The sequence below is a fragment of the Podarcis filfolensis genome (genome assembly GCF_964270895.1).
Source record: "Podarcis filfolensis genome assembly, chromosome: 11".
Lineage (NCBI taxonomy): Eukaryota > Metazoa > Chordata > Lepidosauria > Squamata > Lacertidae > Podarcis > Podarcis filfolensis.
The window spans coordinates 58944462-58951569 of NC_139613.1; positions in this window are offsets into that span (position 1 = coordinate 58944462).

The following is a 7108-nucleotide window of genomic DNA, read 5'->3' on the forward strand; positions in this document are numbered from 1 at the left end:
GATGAGTGCTCAATAAAACAGGTTGTTTTAAAGCACTCTTAGGTAGTTGTCAGGTGTGCACTGGGATTTAAGAGCGGAAGTAAACTTGAGCCTTTGTTGGAACAATGCTGGTGTGGCCTGAGGAGCATTCTGTAGGCAGATAGAGAGGTCTGGAGGGCCACATTCAAACCCCAGCCAAGCCTGAAGTCCCCCCCGCCACTTGTAGAACTCCCTGACAAAAGCAAAATGAACAAATTACTGTGTTTGGACAGCATCTACCTGTGAGTTCTAAAATAACTCAAATTTCAAATAACTCATCTCTAAAATTTACCTCCATGCCAGAGGAGTTGAAAATAGCCAATGTTAATACCAGTCTTTTAAAAACAGAGGCTTGGGATCATTATCATGGGTATATGGGTGTGATGCATAATACAAACATAGAATTTGCAAAGACCAAAAGGTCTCTCTAGAGTCCAGCAAAGGCCCATTTTCCACAGTAGCCTTTCAGAGGCTTCCAAGAGGTCCTTCAGCCCAGGGCACAGAGCTAATGCCCCCCCCTTCACTGTCCTGTTTCCACCCCCACCCCTCAAATGGAACACTTCGGTTAGGGGCTGGGGATGCAGATTTTGTGGTGGGTCCCCACCTGTAGAATTAATATTTTCAAGGACAACACATCTTACCATATCATTTTCAGTAAATCTAGATTGGCAGATTAAAAAAAATCTGTAATCAACAAACCTACAGATGCCCACCCCCAAATTGTCATATAACAATAAAAGAACCCATTTTAAAGGGCTCAGTCATGTCCTACTACATAGGCTCAGCATTAGCATGGCATAGCAGAGTCATGTCTCCTGCTTGTCTCCTTTCCACCCCTTTCAGTTCCTGTTAGCATAGGCGCAGGTACCATGTTTGATCATTGTGAGGAATGGGAGACCTGCATGCACATTCCAGCCAAGGAACTCATGCTCCCTAAATGAGTGAGTACCCCACAACCTTCCTACTCCTGGTCTGGCAGTTTTTATGCATGCACCTATGAGGAGGAAGGATAAACAAAGCTCTTCATGCCCTATGGGGTTCTATTTGCTGTGGGTACTGCTCCTGTGTAAGACTCAACTGAGCCGTTAACTCTGTCATTTAATTTCATGAAATATCTTCTAAATAAGGGAATGACCCATCACGCAATTTGTGTAGTTAGTCAGAAATCACACTGCAACGTCATTAAATTTCATCAAGGGATTTAAGTGAAGTGAGTTAAATGCAAAATTAATTAAGTTGTTAATTAGTTAATTAACTGTTATGCTTTTAAGTGATGCCATTATCAAACTGACATAGATTTCAGTTTAATTTCCTAAATGTAGAAAGTGTTTACGAAACTGTAAAAGCCTGAGGGCTTCATTCAGCCCACAGACTTTAAAAGCAACTGCTAAAATATTCATATATTTTTATAGAGAAACAATTTAATATGGATTGCTTTAAAAAAGTCTCAGCTGAATAATGCTGTTTGGGGAAACATTTTTTAATATTATTATTAGCAGTTCAGTCCTATACATGTTGTGTCCTGTACTCATACCTGAATTTAATGGGCGTTACTTCTGCATGTGGGATGACGGCAGCTTCCTACACCTCAAGTCACCAAAAAGCTGGAATCCTATGCCTCTTCGCCTGGAAGTAACACTCATTAAGCACAATGGGACTTACTTCTTGAGTAGCATATAAGATTACCTATACTAGCATATATATATAAGATTATACTGTAAATAAACTCAGGAAATTGACTCGAGTGGTGGTGATCTGGGTTATTGGGTAAGGTATTAATTTGTGAGAATAAATCAATTTAACATGATCTTATCTAGAGTTGATTTGAGGGCAATGAATGGAGATAATTGAAGGGAAATGGAACTAATTTTGAGCAGGACATGTTGGGAAAGTAACTGGGGGGAAAAGGAATATTTTTGGGTGATCTGGAGTCAGGTGTAAATTAATTGAATTTTGGTCAATCTGGATACAAAATTAGTTGCCTTGTCTTTTGGTTTTGTAAATCTTTTTAAATTCTAAATTAGAATATGCAAGTTGTACACAAATTTGTATCGATGGACCCATGCTAGAATTTTACAATTACCTATCATTGAAGCCAAAAGAAAGGCTCCCATTTATTCCACTAGGTCAAATTGTACAGTAGGCACACACACTTTTTAGTGCTGCTAGCTGAAAGGGAAGCTCAGGGTTGTGTAAGCTATTTCCTGACGCAAATCCCTCTTCAGACTTAGGGTTGCCATATTTTGAAGAGCAAAAAAGAGGACGTGGAGCGCCCCCTTCCACGGCGCACCTGTACTGTGGACACACACATCATTACCCCCCCATTTATCTGATGAAAATAGGGACATTCTTAATAATAATAATAATAATAATAATAATAATAATAATAATAATAATTGTACACCCCTATCTGTCTGACTGGGTTGCCCCAGCCACTCTGGGTTGTGTCCAACATATACCATACTGGCCTGAATGTAAGCCTCACTTTACCCCAAAATTCCAACTGTGAAATGTTAAAGTGTGACTTATGTTCGTGACCTTACGGTACGCAGCCAGGAGCGCGGAGCAAACAGCGCCAGGAGTGGGGCAAAGTGGCGCCTGCCCTGTGTGTAGTCCCCCGTCCTCTCCCCCAAGGCCAGGAAGGGAGAGAGCGAGGAAGGCAAAAGGCCGCCGGCAACGCAGTGCAGGTCCCCCCCCCCAGTATGTACCCAGGAGCAGAGAGGAAGGGAGTAGTTTATATTTGGGTATTTTTTCTTTTTTTCTCCCCCCCTCCAGTTTTAAAGGTGAGACTTATATTTGGGTGCAGCTGATATTCGGGCCAATATGGTAAATAAACATAATAAAACATAATAAAACAATAAACATTAAAAAACTTCCCTATACATGGCTGCCTTCAGATGTCTTCTAAAGGTGGTAAAGGAAATACAATATAAAGATCTAAGAATTCTAGTGATCAAAGGAAAGGAGCAAAGCTTTTGGGGGGAAATGGGGTGTCAAGTGCTTCAGCCATTTCCTCCACTCTTTCCCCCACCCCCACTCCCAACACTTTCTTTGCCACGTTCTTTAGTCTGCTAAGATTTCATGATGTATAAAACAGAACATACACCCCCCCACACACAAAAAGGGGGGAGGGGCTTTCCCTGACCTTGCATGAGAGCTGTGTAACTCTCATTTAACTTGCATTCAAGAACTGTGTTTAGAGGTACACAAGGTGATTTGGTTCATCTGCACACCAGCTATCCAAATAGCAATTGGCCTTAGATGAAGAACATTTAATAAGGACTTGGGGGATCCTCTTTACTTGCAAGTTCTCTTTCCTTTCTTAGATCTTTCGAATATTGCAAAATAGAGTCAGCTTAATTGGGGTGAATGGATAATGTGCTAGGGTGGGGTAGAGATCCTGGCATTGAGGCACACAGAGTATATGGGAGATCCTAAAGCAGGGAAGGGGGACAGAGTGAGACCCACTCAGGGAGCCTTTCCGGCCTGCTCACGAGCAGCTTACTGGGCACTGGCATGGCCAACCGCTTGGAGAAGTCCAGATAGTAGCCTTTGCCATTAGATGATGAGCCCAATCCCAGCATGCACCATGCAGGAGCGCCATAGAGATAGGAAAAGGTTAAGAGTGATCCTCGCATGCACACTTTCTGGCTCTGCTTGCAAAAACCTGGACATTTTGGCAAATTCAAAAAATCCACCTGGAATGAAATTTAACCCCTGAAAAGGAGGACCTCTTCCCGGAAAAGGAAGACATATAGCAACCCTACAAGACACCTGTTGTGACGTGGGGTTTGTGATTTCAGCTCTCTTGACATAATATGCTGGAGACAGTTCTGTAGTAACACTTCTTTATTCAAGCAAACAAGACTGAGAACTGAGGAGGGGAGAGCTACATTTATAGGGACAGGGAACTAGCTAGAAAGGATACATTTTGGAGGGAACAATATCAGGCAATCACAGTCCTGCCTTTGGGAGGAAACCAATAAGACAGAGGATCCAAATACAGCAGCTTAAATGAACCAATAGTAGCTGTACCCTCTGGAACCAAAAGGCAGTTACTTTACCCTAATGCAAATACAGACAATAATAATACAGATATAAAATCCTTTGACTCAATACACAACAACACCCATGTTTTCCTTTAAATCCATTCTATGTAAGCAGAAGATACTTGTTAACTCTGTTATGTTAGCTGCCCATCCTTTAAAATAGCTGCTGTTTTCATTGTAGCCAGCAGAGGAAGCATTAGTTAAGAGTAAGCTTTTGTTTTTGGAAATGTCCACTCTAGACAACAACAGGATCTGGACTCCTTGGCAGGTTTTGAATAAATATCCACAAATTAATTAGTAGAACATATGATAGATAACACAATGATATGTACAGCTTTACAACATGCAGAGAATAATATGTATAAACAAATCAGAGAGGGGAGCTGAGGGAAGTCTTTGGAGGGTGGGGGAGGGAGGGAGGGGGAAAGGGGGGGATGAAATTGGTTATATTGATTTATAATTTGATTTGTTAAATTTGTTCAATAAAAATATTTTTTTAAAAAAGGAAATGTCCACTCTCAACAAATGCTAACAAATACTGTTCTCCATTTTCTTATCAATTTACCATGAAGTACTGCATTTGTCCATGTATAACACTAGGGATTTTTTTACCAACAAATTAGGTTTAAAGTTGGGGCTCATCTTATGCATGGGTAGTGCTGAGGGGTGTTTACTTAATTTGGAGTCCCCAAAAATAGGGGGCATCTTACACATTGGGGGCGTCTTATACACAGAAAATACAGTATATGAGTTGTGATTCTTGAAACAAGTGCTCTTACGTTAATTTGTTTTCAATGTGTATGTTCACAAAGGTTGTTTAAAACTAGTGGTGCTTCCTGATGACCTGTTCATTGAGCATTTGTTTTGTTTTGTTTGGAGAAAGATTAGGTCACTTTGACTAGTCAATGAGTATTCATTCTGATTTGTTTGTGAGGAGGCAAGATGATGATGTGTCAAAGCAAGAGGTATCACTTTCCAGTACATTTCTCTGTCATTTAATCTGACCTTTTGAGAACACAGGTGTGTTGTTAAGATCTCTTAATCAACTATATGTGCATAACCTGACTTTTCTGGTATGTGATTTATGCCACCCTAGTGACTGTGTGAAAGCACCTGTAATACAGCATTCAAGCTTGTCCTGGCAAGACCTTGCCTAGGAGCAGAAGTCTGGCTTACTGTTCCTTTATACTGGAGAAGGACTAGGAAAAACTCTAGGAAAGGTGCTACTAGACAACGTTAACTATTCTGAGTTTGAGGGACAAGTACATTTTCCAGCTTTCTGCAGTAGGCCTGACAATAACACTAGATTATGGCATGCTAACTTGCTCACAGGTGTGAGCAAGGGTTTGAATGGCATCTATGATAGCTAAATAAAATTTGCCTTAATGGAGGGATCGATTATAACACTCTCAAAGGTTTGCCTAAATGGCAGGAGATTCTGAATCTCGTCTGATACAAAAAATGGAAGCATGGTGAATTGAAAAGCCATGTCTCTGTACAAGCAAAGAGTCAATCACAACAAGTAACTACTGGAATTATTTTTATGGAATCTTAGTTAAACAAAGGTTGTAGTGGCTGCTCTATCCTAGGAAGTCTTCCAGAGTAAACATTACACACATCCATCTTGCAAAAGGAAGCATGGATGTATTAGCAAAATGTTATAACTTGGCAACTATAGCCAAGAAAATGTAGAAACCAAAGATTCTTTTGACTTAACTGCTCCACTGCCTTTGCAAAATATTTGTTGGAATCCATCATTTTATGTGTAAACATTATTAGAAGGGTTTACCATGCACAGAGATGAGGAAACATCTCCCATTAATAATAATTCTAATTCATACATAAACATAGTAATGAATGTATGCAGTTGCCTTCCCCAGATAGAATGAAACAGACACAAGTTTTTTAAAGGGGGATTTCTTCTGATTCCAAGTGTCAGGATGCTGTCAGCGGCTCCCGGCTGGTTGCCCAGGAAAGTAAAAGGACAAGGAAAAGTTTCTTGCTGTCCTTTTTTATTTCAATCTTTACAGAGAGAGGCTATAGAACCCAGCCTCTTGGATAATGGCGTTGTTCCGAGTGAATCCCCACCCCTGTCTCACCCACTTCCTCATTCATCAATCTCACCGCTTCTCCTACGGGTGCTGCTACATGCCCTCTGTCTTTGAGCTCTTTTAAGGCTTGCCGGGTTCTGGGAGAGGGAGGGTCTGTCAACTGGGTGTTGTTCTGGCTGTCCCATGATTCCCCCCTCATCTGCCTCTGAGCTGCTACCTCCCTCAAACCCCTGTTGTAAATCTGTACTGCCTTCCTCTTCCTCCTCCCTGGAAGGGTCAGGGTGGGGAGGCCGTCTCCACCATTCCCCCTCTACCCAGTCCCTGACATCAAGCCATTGTCTGTAAAACTTTTAGAATGTATGAATGTTTTGTAATGACAGGACTCAGTTGATTACACTCTGCATGAGCAGAAAGATTGACAATCTTTGACAATCCCCATCAGTTCATAATTCATAGCAAAGTTCTGGGTATGTTAATCTTAACATTCTCAGTAATTAAATCATTATTATAGATGACAGTTTTACTCAGAGTAGATCCACGGAAATTAAGTTAGGTTAATTAATTTCAGTGGGTCTACTCTGAGTAAAATGTAGCTAAATGTCACCCACAGAGATCCTAGGATCATAGGCATAGTTGTTAGGGAGCAAATTCCTTTGAGTAGACATGCAAGGACTGTAATTTATTGTGGTGTAAATGCTTAGCTTTATGTAAAACACACAAAGATTTTAAATTAAATTAACATGATTATAAATATCACATTCTGTTAATGCATTTTACAAACAACAAACTTCAGTGAATATTAAGCACTTCTGGGATAATTGCAGAAGGGTTACTAAAGCCATAAATAAAATGTTAAATTTTGGGGAATATAAAACAGCAGATTTTGCAATGCTAGTGTATAAATCCAAGGTATACAAATATTTAGTATACTATGTAAAGTTCTGGTTCACTTTAAAAGTCATGCAGTAGAACTGAAGATGTTAAAAAAAG